Genomic DNA, 13,388 nt, shown 5'->3' on the forward strand with positions numbered 1-13,388 from the left:
ATTGGCCAGCCCTCAGCCAGCAGCATTGGGACAGTCATGAGCATCACATGGCCATTCGGCACTCTACACTTTGTCCAAGCTATTCCACCATGGGAGGCAGTGCACACTACATCAGGGCTTCACTCTGTCCACGCTATTCCACCATGGGAGGCAGTGCACACTACATCAGGGCTTCACTCTGTCCAAGCTATTCCACCATGGGAGGCAGTGCACACTACATCAGGGCTTCACTCTGTCCATGCTATTCCACCATGGGAGGCAGTGCACACTACATCAGGGCTTCACTCTGTCCACGCTATTCCACCATGGGAGGCAGTGCACACTACATCAGGGCTTCACTCTGTCCAAGCTATTCCACCATGGGAGGCAGTGCACACTACATCAGGGCTTCACTCTGTCCACGCTATTCCGCCATGGGAGGCAGTGCACACTACATCAGGGCTTCACTCTGTCCAAGATATTCCACCATGGGAGGCAGTGCACACTACATCAGGGCTTCACTCTGTCCAAGCTATTCCTCCATGGGAGGCAGTGCACACTACATCAGGGCTTCACTCTGTCCACGCTATTCCACCATGGGAGGCAGTGCACACTACATCAGGGCTTCACTCTGTCTAAGCTATTCCACCATGGGAGGCAGTGCACACTACATCAGGGCTTCACTCTGTCCACGCTATTCCACCATGGGAGGCAGTGCACACTACATCAGGGCTTCACTGCGCACTTACAGCCCGTCCTTTCTCTTGCAGGCTAAAGTAGCGTTTAATCGCCAGGCGCGTGCCAGGGGTGGCCGCGCCAAGCTGCAGAAGCTCACTCGGCTGGAGGAGCGCGTGTGTGTGCTCATGGGAGCCCGTGTGATTGTCCCCACAGCGTGCGGAGTATCCGACCCTCCACTGCCCGGCAATGGTAAGGACCTCGCCTTTTGGCCCTCTCGCGTCGCACTGGCCCATCCGAGCTACCTCCTTTGCCACTGTCCCACCAATGCGCTGAATGCCACCAGTCCTAACTCCCTCGCTGACGCCGTCTCCTCACTCTGAAGCTACTCTTGTGCATTCCTGCTTTCAGCTGGTGACGACCAGGACCCTGAAGCTGCCAGTGACAGCACCTCCGACCAGGAGGAGGAGGAGGAGCAAGCCGGACCTTCGGGGGAACAGTCACGTCCCGCAGGAGAGGAGGAAATGCTTGACACCTCCTCACTGGACGAGTGCCTGGAGGAACTGTCGCAGGGCAATGCAGCTTCTGGGACCAGTGGCGTCCAGCCACCCAGGAGCCGTGCGCGTGGCCCGCGGCCTTCCCCCCAAAGAGGGGAAGGATCAGAGGGGAGTGCTGCTGTTCGGCACACTCGCCGCCACCAACGCGGCAAGGGTCCCCTAGTTCGGCCCCCTCCTCCCCAGCGGGAGAGTCGCGACTCCAGTCCGGACACCTTCACCTCGGAGGAGGTGCGGAAGCTGGATAAGATGGCCGACGATTCGGACCGGCGCCACACGGAGCTCATGAGCGTGGTGGGGCGCATGCCTGAGGCCATCGAGTCGCTGGCGACCAGTGTGCGCGAGTTCGGGCAGCAACTGCCGCGAGTGGCCGCATGCTGACTGATGCCGTCAAGACCCTGGCGGCTGTGATGCGCGCGCACAGCAGGACCACAGGGGCACTCACTGCTGCCACACGCGCTGTCTCAGGCATGCATCGCCAGGGCAGCCGCCGCGCTGGACCATCCCAGCAAGCCGCCCCTCGGCTGATTGTTGCGGATCCTGCAGTGCGGGCCCGGCCGAGTGCCACCGCGCCACAGCACCAGCCAGCGCATCCCAGACGCCAGCTGGCCCACATTGCGCCATCCGTCGCCGCCATTCCCCCACTGGGGCGTCAAGGGCAAGTGGCTGTAGCTGATGGTGGCCAGGCTCAGGTGCGCCACTCAGCAGACGGCCCCTCGAGGCCCAAACGCCGTGTAGGCCGCCCCCCAGCGGCATCTGGCGGAAGGGCATCTGAGCCTCAGGCGCCTTCCCCCAGCCTCGCAGCAGCCACTGGGCAGAGCTTGCGAAGGAGCAGCAGGCTGGGCAGGGGAGGCAAAAGGCTGGGCAAGGTCTCGCCCTCGCGGGCCACTCAGTAGAGGGTGTGGGCAGCTTTCCTTTTATATGGCGGTGGCCATCTTTATTTTGCCCATGGTTGTGTTGTTGGAGGGCTTATTTTTTGCGTTAGGCCGACGTTGAGGCCCGGTTTGAAGAAAGGTGGAGTGACTCCTCCCCAGTTTGTGGGAGTGAGTCGTTTGTTGGGCTTTTTGTGGGGCCCGTTTATTGTTTTTGGGGATTCATGTGGGAAGGGCTTTTCATTTTTGTGTAATAAAAAATTATCTTTATTCATGCAGTCTCCATGGTTGTTCTTCTTAGTGTTTGTTGGCTTCGCCGGCTGAGGGCTTGCGGAGCGGCTGCATTCATCTTCCCTCATGGCCCCTGGCCATTCCCTGACAGGGGGCTTAGAAGTACCGTGTAATAAGGTGGCGTCGTGCGGCCCTTGGCCCTGGTCGCTCCCTTCTGGGAACGTACTCCTGCTCCTCCTCCTCCTCCTCCTCATGCTCCTCCTGCTCCTCCTCCTGAGGTGCTGGTCCAACGTCAGGTGGCAGTGCCTGAGTCCTGCGGATAGCCAGGTTGTGTAGCATGCTGCAAACCACCACAAATTGGGAGACCCGGTCCGGCGAATACTGGAGAGCTCCTCCGGAGCGATCAAGGCAGCGGAACTGCTGCTTGAGGACCCCAATAGTTAGCTCGATGATGTTGTGGGTGGTTTGATGGCTCTCGTTGTAGGCCTCTTCAGCAGCGGTCCTGGGCGCGCGGAGCGGGGTCATGAGCCAGGTGCACAAAGGATAGCCTTTGTCCCCGAGTAGCCATCCTCTTGGGGGAGGCTGTGCCTGGAACATGTCATGCACAGTACTCTGCCGCAAGATAAAGGCATCGTGGCTGCTGCCTGGGAAGCTGGCATTGACTGCCATGATGCGCTGCTTGTGGTCACAGACCAGCTGCACATTCAGAGAATGGTAGCCCTTCCTGTTGCGATACTGCTCACCATGCTCCAGAGGGGCCCGCAAAGCCACATGCGTACAGTCAATGGCGCCCTGCACCAAGGGGAATTCCCCGAGTCTGGAAAATCCCAATGCGCGCTGATGCTGGCTCTCCAGGGCCATGGGGAAGGAGATGAATTGGCTTCTCCTTCTGAACAGTGCTTCGGTCACCTGGCGGATGCAGCGATGCGCGCCGTACTGGGAGATGTTTGCTATGTCCCCAGCAGCGTATTGGAAGGAGCCGGTGGCATAGAAGTTCAATGTCACCGTCACCTTCACTTCCACCGACAGAGACGTCCTGCACCTGAGCTTTGGCCGCAGATCTCGGCGAAGCAGGTGGCAGATCTCTGCAATCACCTCCTTTCGGAATCGGAGCCTTTTAACATCGCGCGGCACTCATGTTTAGGTAGGAGCGCTGCTGGCGGTATAGCCTGACTGGGTAAGGCCTACGTGGCCGACGCCTGTAGCCCCCTCTGCCTCTAGCCAGGGCTGCCCCTCTCACAATGCGTCTGCGAGCCCTACGGACATGGAGCTGCAGCTCCGCGTTGGCACCCCATGCAACCCCCATCAAATCCTGGCAAACACTCTAATTTCAAAAGGCCACTTGCAGCGCTCTGGCCTGAGTCCAAAAATACCTGGCTCTTGCTGCTTGAAACCAGTTAGCTATCCTCCTTGTTGTGTCTCCAGAAATGCGTTGCACAAGAGTGTTTTCTGAAAAAAGGCTGGCCTTTATACTGGAGAGAACGTCCCCTTTAATTTGCGCCCCCCGGGGCCCACGCTGGTTGTGTTGCGTTCCTTTTTCCAAACGTTCCGGCCGCCAGCCGCACAATGGGGCGGTCCGACTGAAGTTTGGAATCGGGGCGCACAAAGGGCGTTGCACGAGGATGTGACGTCATTTTCTGCGCGCGCATCCGGGCGGGCGCTAAACTTTGCGCCGGCGCTAACGGGCAACTTAATTTGGGGCGGGGCGCAAACTGCGCTGCGCCCGGGCGCTACACGCATAGCGCCCGAAAAACACTTCTCTTAAGGCGCTAACTGCTGGCGCAAGCTACTGAAAATCTAGCCCATGGTATTGAGATAGAGGATCAGCCATGATCATATTGAATGGCGGAGCAGGCTCGAAGGGCCGAATGGCCGACTCCTGCTCCTATTTGTCTATGTTTCTATTTTAGCAAGGTCAGAAAAATAGAGAGAAAGAGAAGGAGAAGAGAGAGCCGAGGGATATGCCAATCACAGAGAGGGAATGCAATCGCACCATAAAAAGCTCAAGAAATCAGGAGGAAGGTTAAAAAAGGCAGTTTCTATCCAATTCCTTGTGGACATGATTCTCGCAGCAGAAACTGACACCAAACTTTAGGCATTCTCTACTGGGTCAGTGAGTGAATACATTAACCAGGCTTCCCATCCATAATGTCCTTTAGGGCAGGAAACTGGTCTGGCCTTTATGTGTTTCCAGCCACACAACTGCCTCCTGAAGAGGACTTGCAGATCACTCAGTTCTATCAAACCGCAACCATCAGTTCAGGATGAAAGATCACCACCACCTACTCAAGGGGCAACTAGGGATGGGCAATAAGTGCCAGCCTTGCCAGGGACGCCCATATCCTGAGGCTAAAACAAAAATCCAGTGATCCTCTACTGAAAGTGGATGTGTGTAGATGGAGGCCAGGAATAGATAGAATATACAGCACAGGGAGGCCATTCGGCCCAACTAATCTGTGCTGGATGGGGCAGGCTCATCTGTGAGGGCTGTCCACACACTTGAATAGCCCGATGACTCTCACTGTCTAGACTCCCCCATGGACAATGGCCTCTTGGGTGAGGTGTCTGTGGACAGCTTGCAATGATGATTCACCCAACATGAGGAAGCCTCTCAGGAAAGCACAGAGAATCATGTTTTGACTCTGTTCCTCTTCCTCTCCTGACTCCTTGCTGGGGAATGGTTCCAGGTGTGCTAGTATGTCATCCATGGGGCCACTCTTCAGGTGCCTGTATAGTGTCAGCCGTGGCTAAGTGGGCAGCACCCTCGCCTCTGTGCCAGAAGGTTGTGGGTCCGAGTCCCACTCCAGGGACTTGAGTACAAAAATCCAGGCTGACGCTCCCAGTGCAGTGCTGAGGGCTTGCTGCACTGTCAGAGGTGCTGTCTTTTGGATGAGATGTTAAACCGAGGCCCTGTCTGCTCTCTCAGGTGGATGTAAAAGATCCCATGGCACTATTTTGAAGAAGAGCAGGGGGGTTCTCCCCGGTGTCCTGGGGCCAATATTTATCCTTCAACCAACAGCACTAAAACAGATGATCTGGTCATTTATCACATTGCTGTTTGTGGGAGCTTGCTGTGCGCAAATTGGCTGCCACGTTTCCCACATTACAACAGTGACTCCACTTCAAAAGTACTTCATTGGCTGTAATGCAATTTGGGACATCCTGAGGTTGTGAAAGGCGCTGTAAAAATGGAAGTCTTTCTTTATGTGTGAGCCTAGGCAATGTGTGTTGGTGTGTTATTCGACCAGGAGGCATCATAGCTCAGCCTGTTCCTATCACTACCCAACAACTACAAACATGCCCTTCTAGCTGAGGCTTCTCAGTAGCGATGGGAAGCATGAACCGCGGACAATTCCAACACTAACACACAACAGCTGCTAGTACTGAGATCAGCACACTCCGCACTGCCCAGGAGTCGAGGCGGGAGCCTGGTCCGTATTAATCAGCCGTCAGGAGAGCCCTATTATTCCTTTGCTTTACTAGTCTCTGATTGCAATTAGAGATGTGGATGTTTATCTCCAAACGCTGCATTTATCTGCTGACTCTGAGAATTTAATATTCATTCTTCAACACAGGCATCTTGTCAAGTAATTAACGGTGCTGACTGGCCAATCAGAACCTCAGATTTTACTCCACTGTGCCATAAATGGGTCGTTAACAGATGTGCAATGTGTCTGACAGAAGCCTTTTACTGCAGCTCTGGTCTTTAACGGAGAAAACGTTCTATCGGATCAGGAAGTTTATTTTTAGCACCTTTAAGGCTCATTACATTCTGTCGCTCAGTTTCTTTGTCCCATCTCTAATTTTCTCCGTTTCCTCTCCTGAGTCCTCAATCTTCACCTGCCCTCTGATACCAAACCCAAGTGGCTGGTCTTCATGTGTAAGCTGAGTGAGTCATCAAGTCGCCACATTCCACGGATCATCCTCCGCCATTTCCGCTACCTCCAGCGTGATCCCACCACCAAACACATCTTCCCCTCCCCCCCTTTCAGCATTCCGAAGGGACCGCTCCCTCCACGACACCCTGGTCCACTCCTCTATCACCCCCAACACCCCTTCCCCTTCGCCCGGCACCTTCCTGTGCAAGCACAGGAGATGCAACACCTGCCCTTTTACCTCCCCCCTTCCCACTGTCCAGGGCCTCAAACACCCCTTCCGGGTGAAACAGCGATTTACTTGTACTTCCTGCAATCTAGTATACTGTATTCACAGCTCACGATGCAGTCTCCTCTACATTGGGGAGACCAAACACAGATTGGGTGATCGCTTTGCGGAACACCTCCGTCCAGTCCGTAAAGGTGACCCTGAGCTTCCGGTCGCCTGTCACTTTAATTCTCCGCTCTACGCCCACTCTGACCTCACCATCCTCGGCCTCTTACACTGTTCCAATGAAGCTCAACGTAAACTCGAGGAACAGCACCTCATCTTCCGATTAGGCACTTTACAGCTTTCTGGACTCAACATTGAGTTCAACAATTTCAGACTATAAATTGGCCCCTTTAGTTCTTTCTTTTCTCTCTCTTGTTTCCTTACACGGTAACTGTTAATGTTGCTGCCATCATCATTAACACTTCATCTCGAGCCATCTTTTATTTCTTAACCTGTCCCATTACATCTCCTTTTGCCTCGCACCATCATCCCTTTTGTCAGTCAATCTCTCCTGCCTTCCACCCGATCACAGACCTTCCCTTTGTTCTTTCCTCCCCTCCTCCCCGCCCCTGCTTAAAAAGCTCTCCTCCCAAACCTTTCCCAGTTCTGATGAAAGGTTCGACCCGAAACAACGGGCTGGGTTTTGCCAATGGGGAGTTTTTGGAGGCGGGACTGCTGCTTGTCGGGTCTCAGTCCCGCCTCCATCAGCTTCTGGCCAACCAGCGGGACTTTCCCCTGATTGACCTTGTTAAACCCGCCCAGCGGGCTCAGCAGGCCAATTAGGGGGAAGTCACTGACAGAGCACATCAACGTCTGATGTGCCATCTGTCAAGATTTCTTGAAAGAAGAAATGTCAGCATTTGACAGCTCTGTGAAGCTGTCAAACACTGACATTCTGTGTGGTTTGATGAGTCCTCGTGTTCAGGACTCATCAAACCTTTCAATTTTGCAGAAATCACCCGGCTGTTGGTTCGGAGGATCCAACAGCCAGTCTGTGAAATCTACAATGAAGATGTTGGGACTCCAGATCCACATTGGCTGAAGGCTGTAGGCAGAAACAAAGGTAAGTAAACATTTTCTATCACTTTCCACTCACCTCACAAACTTACCTCTCCACACTTGCACCCATCACTTACCTTCACAGCACACTTTTACACCCCGCAGACCCACTGCTCGCCTCGGTGACCCTAGCGGGTTTCGCAGCCTTCGGGAAGCCTGTACTTGTTTGGGTAAAATGGGGATAATCCTCTTATCTGCCTGTTAACTACCTGTTAACAGGCAGTTAAGTGGCTGTAATCCCCTTCCCACCTCCAAGGAGACGGGACCCGGCGCGGGTCGGCTACCCACCTCCTGGCAAGATGGCACAGAGGCGGGTTGGGGGCGGGATGGGCACCCATCCCCAGCTTCTGCCATTTTCCCAGCATTCCCGCCTCCGCATCCGCCTCCCCAGGGCTGGCAAGACCGCGCCCGTTGACTCTGTTTCTCCTCTCTTCGATGCTGCCTGACCTGCTGAGTGTTTCCAGCACTTTAAGTTGTTATTATAGTTATCACTAGCTGTCCGCAAACCCCGACCTTTGTGCACACGCACATTTTCCTGTGGGACTCACTGGTTAGTGAGGAGAAGCCGGGACACAGTTAATTTTCCCCTCTTCCCCTCCCAAAGGTGCCGAGGCCGATTGTTGTGTCCTCGTTGTTGTCACAGCTCAGATTAGCGAACTCAACACAGACAGGCGGGCGACCTGACTGACTGGCGTGGGCCGGTACCATCCTAGCAGGCACATTTACTCACTGACCCGCCAGTTTCTGAAATGAACACAGATTCGTGCTACACTTACGTTCGCAAAATGTGGAGATATTTTAGCCTCACAGTAAAATTCACAAGGTCTGGAATGATCAGGTTAAATGTGTTAATGAGTAAGATTTTCAGCCCTCTGGCATAACACAGAAAAGCAGGAGGAAGTCTCTGTGATATTAACTTCACAGCAGGCAGTGTCTTATCAAAGCAAGAAAGAGAGTTCCTCGGAGAAGTGAAGAGTTGACATCGCTTGTTTAAGACTCGTCAATAACCCAGTCTGGTGTCAGTTTGTGAAATAAAGGATTGAAGTCACTGAGCTGCTAGCTAGATCCTGTGGCGCTCCTCAACCCCCTCAAATGTCCTGTCATCCTATGGCCTTCAGGCTTGGCATCACCTGACCATGAGGTCGCCAACCCTCCAGAAATTGCAGATTCATCTGCTGGACTCTGCGGCGAGGAAAATCATTGGCACATTGAAAAATTGTGTGTTTTTTTCATTCTCACTTTTGTTTATCTATATATATATATAAAACGGTATGTCTCTCTGTCTGTCTCTCTGTCCGGCTATACAATCAAAAGTTATAGAGCATACCTACACATATGTTATATCAAAAGAAAGCTCATCATTAGGGGACTCTTGTAGGTGTATTTACTTTTTGCTCAGACAAAAATTGTGCCGACGGTATCCAAAAAACGTTCAAAATTCCGCTCATTATCCGCTCATTTGCATCGAGTGGGGGCGGGGTTCATTGTGTGTGTGGGCGGGCCATCCTACAGTTGAGTGACGTGATGATTGACCAATCCTACAGTTCAGTGACCTGACGGTTGACCAATCGGTGCGTGTGTGGGCGGGCCTTATCATTCTGAACTGAGGTGAGTGGCCGCCATCTTGATTCCAAACTGTTCGTTTCTTTTTCCCACTTTCTGCGTGTTTCTTTTCAAATCTACATTTCCAGCAAAAAAAAAGTTGCTTTTAAAACACAAATTGTTTTTTAAAAAAGTTAATTAATTTGTAAATCTTTTCTCTAACATCTAGAATTTTCCTACCTTTCAGCATTTTTCGAGGCCTGTAAGCCTGGGCCTCTGTTGCCCAGCCACGCCCGGGCTAGGCACCTCCCGTCGCGCTCAACAAGCGGCTCGCGATCGCCGCCATCTTTGTGAAGGCTGGAGGGGGCGGGCCTGAGCCGAGCATCGCCACCCTGCCACCATCTTAGTAAAGGCGGGTGGGGCAGGAGTCAGCGCGCATGACTTGAGTCCGGCCGGGCCTCACGCGGTAGGTTGCGCAGCGGCGTCTCTCTCTCTCTGCTCTTGAAGCCGGCTCGGGCGGGGGGCGGGGATTGGGAGATCGGGGGTTCGGCAGATCGGGGCTCGGGGGGGGGCAGGGCTCGGGAGATCGGGCCTCGGGAGATTGGGGGGGGGGGAGTCTCGGGAGATTGGGGGGGCGGGGCTCGGAGATCAGGGGGCGGGGCTCGGGAGATCGGGCCTCGGGAGATCGGGGCTCGGGAGGTGCGGGGGGGGCGGGGCTCAGGAGATCGGGCCTCGGGAGATCGGGGCTCGGGATGGTGGGGGGCAGGACTCAGAAGATCGGGGCTTGGGAGATCGGGGGGCGGGGCTCGGGAGATCAGGCCTCGGGAGATCGGGCCTCGGGAGATCAGGGGGCGGGGCTCGGGAGATCGGGCCTCGGGAGATCGGGCCTCGGGAGGGCGGGGGGCGGGGCTCGGGAGATCGGGGCTCGGGAGGTCGGGGGGGTGGGGCTCGGGGAGGTGGGGGGCGGGGCTCGGGGGGGGTGGGGGGGCGGGTGGGCGGGGGGGTGGGGGGCAGGGGGCGGGGCTCGGGCTGATGGGGCGCTCCCCTCTCCCCTTCTCCCACCCTCTCCCCCTCCTTCCACCCTCCCCCTCCTTCCCCCTCCCCCTTCTTCCCCCCTCCCCCTTCTTCCCCCCTCCCCCTTCTTCCCCCTCCCCCTTCTTCCCCCCTTCATCCCCCTCCTTCCCCCCTCCCCCTTCTTCCCCCTCCCCCTTCTTCCCCCCTCCTCCCACTTCTTCCCCCTCCCCCGCTCCCCATTCTTTCCCCCCTCCTCCCCCTTCTCTCCCCTCCCCTCCTCCCCCTTCTTCCCCCCTCCCCCCCTTCTTCCCCCTCCCCCCTCCCCCTTCTTCCCCCCCTTCTTCCCCCTCCCCCTCCCCTTCTTCCCCCTCCCCCTTCTTTCCCCCCTCCCCCTTCTTCCCCCCTCCCCCTTCTTCCCCCCTTCCCCTCCCCTTCTTCCCCCCTCCCCCCTCCCCCCTCCCCCTTCTTCCCCCTTCTTCCCCCCTCCCCTCCCCCTTCTTACCCCCTCCCCCTTCTCCCCCCTCCCCCTTCTTCCCCCCTCCCTCCTCCCCCTTCTTCCCCTCCCCCTTCTTCCCCCCTCCCCCCCTCTTCCCCCTCCCCTTCTCCCCCCTCCCCTTCTTCCCCCCTTCTTCCCCCTCCCCCTTCTTCCCCCTCCCCCTTCTTCCCCCCTCCCCCTTCTTCCCCTTCCCCTTCCTCCCCCTCCCCTTTCCTCCCCCCCCTCCCCCTTCCCCTCCCCCTTTCCTCCCCCCTCCCCCTTTCCTCCCCTCCTCCCCTCCCCCCTTCCCCTCCCCTTTCCTCCCCCTCCCCTCCCCCTTTCCTTCCCCCTCCCCCTTTCCTCCCCCCCTCCTCCTTTCCTCCCCCGCCTCCCCCTTCCCCCCTTCCCCCCAGTCGCTCTCTCTCTTCCCCCAGTCGCTCTCTCTCTTCCCCCCAGTCGCTCTCTCTCTCTTCCCCCCAGTCGGTCTCTCTCTCTCTTCCAACAACAACATGCCCTCAAAAGACCCTCGGCACCGCCGGGCACTTCAGCTAGTTAGTTATAAAACTAATGGAGAGAAAAGCTGTTTAAATGATGACCTTCTCTCCAACATAAGGTCAATCATCACAGCCCCAGGACATTACCGCAGGAGTTCCTCATGACAGTGTCCTAGGCCCAACCATCTTCAGCTGCTTCATCAATGACCTTCCCTCCGATATAGGGTCAGAAGTAGGGATGTTCGCTGATGACTGCACAGTGTTCAGTGCCGTTCACAACTCCTCAGATGATGAAGCAGTCCATGCCCACATGCAACAAGACCTGGACGACGTTCAGGCTTGGGCTGATAAGTGGCAGGTAACATTCTCGCCACAGAAGTGCCAGGCAATGACTATCTCCAACAAGAGCAAGCCGAACAGCTGCTCCTTGACATTCAACGGCATTACTATCGCCATCAACATCCTGGGGGTCACCATTGACCAGAAACTTAACTGAACCAGCCACATAAATACTGTGGCAACAAGAGCAGGTCAGAGGCTGGGTATTCTGTGGCGAGTGTCCTCACTTCCTGACTCCCCAAAGCTTTTCCACCATCTACATGGCACAAGTCAGGAGTGTGGTGGAATACTCTCCACTTGCCTGGATGAATGCAGCTCCAACAACACTCGAAGCTCGACACCATCCAGGACAAAGCAGCCCGCTTGATTGGCACCCCATCCACCACCTTAAACATTCACTCCCTCCACCACCGGCGCACCGTGGCTGCAGTGTGTACCATCTACAAGATGCACTGCAGCAACTCGCCAAGGCTTCTTCGGCAGCACCTCCCAAACCCGCGACCTCTTCCACCTAGAAGGACAAGGGCAGCGGGCGCACGGGAACACCACCACCCTCCAAGTTCCCCTCCAAGTCACACACCATCCTGACTTGGAAATATATCGGCCGTTCCTTCATCGTCACTGGGTCAAAATCCTGGAACTCCCTCCCTAACAGCACTGTGGGAGTACCTTCACCACACGGACTGCAGCGGTTCAAGAAGGCGGCTCACCACCACCTTCTCGAGGGGCAATTAGGGATGGGCAATAAATGCTGGCCTTGCCAGTGACGCCCACATCCCATAATCAAATTTAAAAAAATCATCCATTGGGTAACAAAGGGCTGTATTTTGTCAATGGTGACATAATGGAGGCGGGACTCCCATTTTTTGGGTTGTAGTCCCGCCTCCATCGATTTGAGGCCAACCCACGTGATTTTCCCTTGATTGACCTTGTTGAGACCGCCCAGCGGGCTCAGCAGGCCAATTAAGGGACACCTGGTTACAGGTGACGTCACAGATTGACATTTCATCTGTCAAGAGCTTTGGACAGATGAAATATCAGCGTTTGACAGCTCTGTGAAGCCGTCAAACACTGACAATCTGACTTCTAACTTGTGTCCTTCTCCACAGACTCAGTTAGAAATCTCTCCAGAACAGAAAGCTGAATGCTGCAACTTTTGACAGCTCGCGGCCATTCTGCTTTCTGTGCCGGTGAGATGAGAGACTCCCGAGACCTGAAGGGAGGAAGGCTGTAAAGGTAAGTAAAGGTAAGTAAAACTTATTTAAACACTTTATACACACCAAACTTACCTCTTCACTCATGCACCCATCACTCACCTGAACACCGGACATCTCGAACCCTCCAAGCCCTTCAGCCCGACGGTCCGCCTCGCTAACTTGGCGTGGTTTGGAGCCGTCGGGAATCCCACACTTCAGGGATAAAAATAGGGATTAGGCCAAAAAGTACCTGTTAACAGGCAGTTAATTGGCACTAATCCCCTTCCCGCCCCGGGGAGGCGGCTCCCAGCACAGGTCGGGTATCCGCCTCCTGGGAAACGAGCACGGAAGCGGGTTGGGGGTGGGAAGGGTTTGTGCCCCCCAATTCTGCAATTTTCCCCCCACTCCCGCCTCCAAACCCGCCTCCTCGGGGCTTGGAAATTCGAGCCCGAAGAGTCTGTTTGCGTTCCAATCTGCGTGGGAAGGCGGGCATGGTGAGGATTGACGTGTCAGGTGACCAATATAGCAGGAGCAGGGGGGGAGGGGCGGTTGGAGGCGGGAGGTCATGTGATCAAACCTCCAGGAATATGTCCAACCAGAGGTGGCGACCCCACCTGACCAGCACTTCCCGATTTATCTCGTCCTCACTTCTACTGCTTTCCATCTGGGTGCGGAGGCTGAAAAGCGAATTCACGTACCGTATCTGTACTTTATTTCTTCTTCTCTTTCCTGGCGTGGCTCGGGCAGATGTCCAAGAACAGCAGCAGGCCACGGTGGAATAGCTTTTGTTTCTTGAGGAGCCTGCAAGG

The sequence above is a fragment of the Somniosus microcephalus genome, chromosome 34, assembly GCF_052327205.1.
Source record: "Somniosus microcephalus isolate GS21.2 chromosome 34, FLI_Smic_1.0, whole genome shotgun sequence".
Classification (NCBI taxonomy): domain Eukaryota; kingdom Metazoa; phylum Chordata; class Chondrichthyes; order Squaliformes; family Somniosidae; genus Somniosus; species Somniosus microcephalus.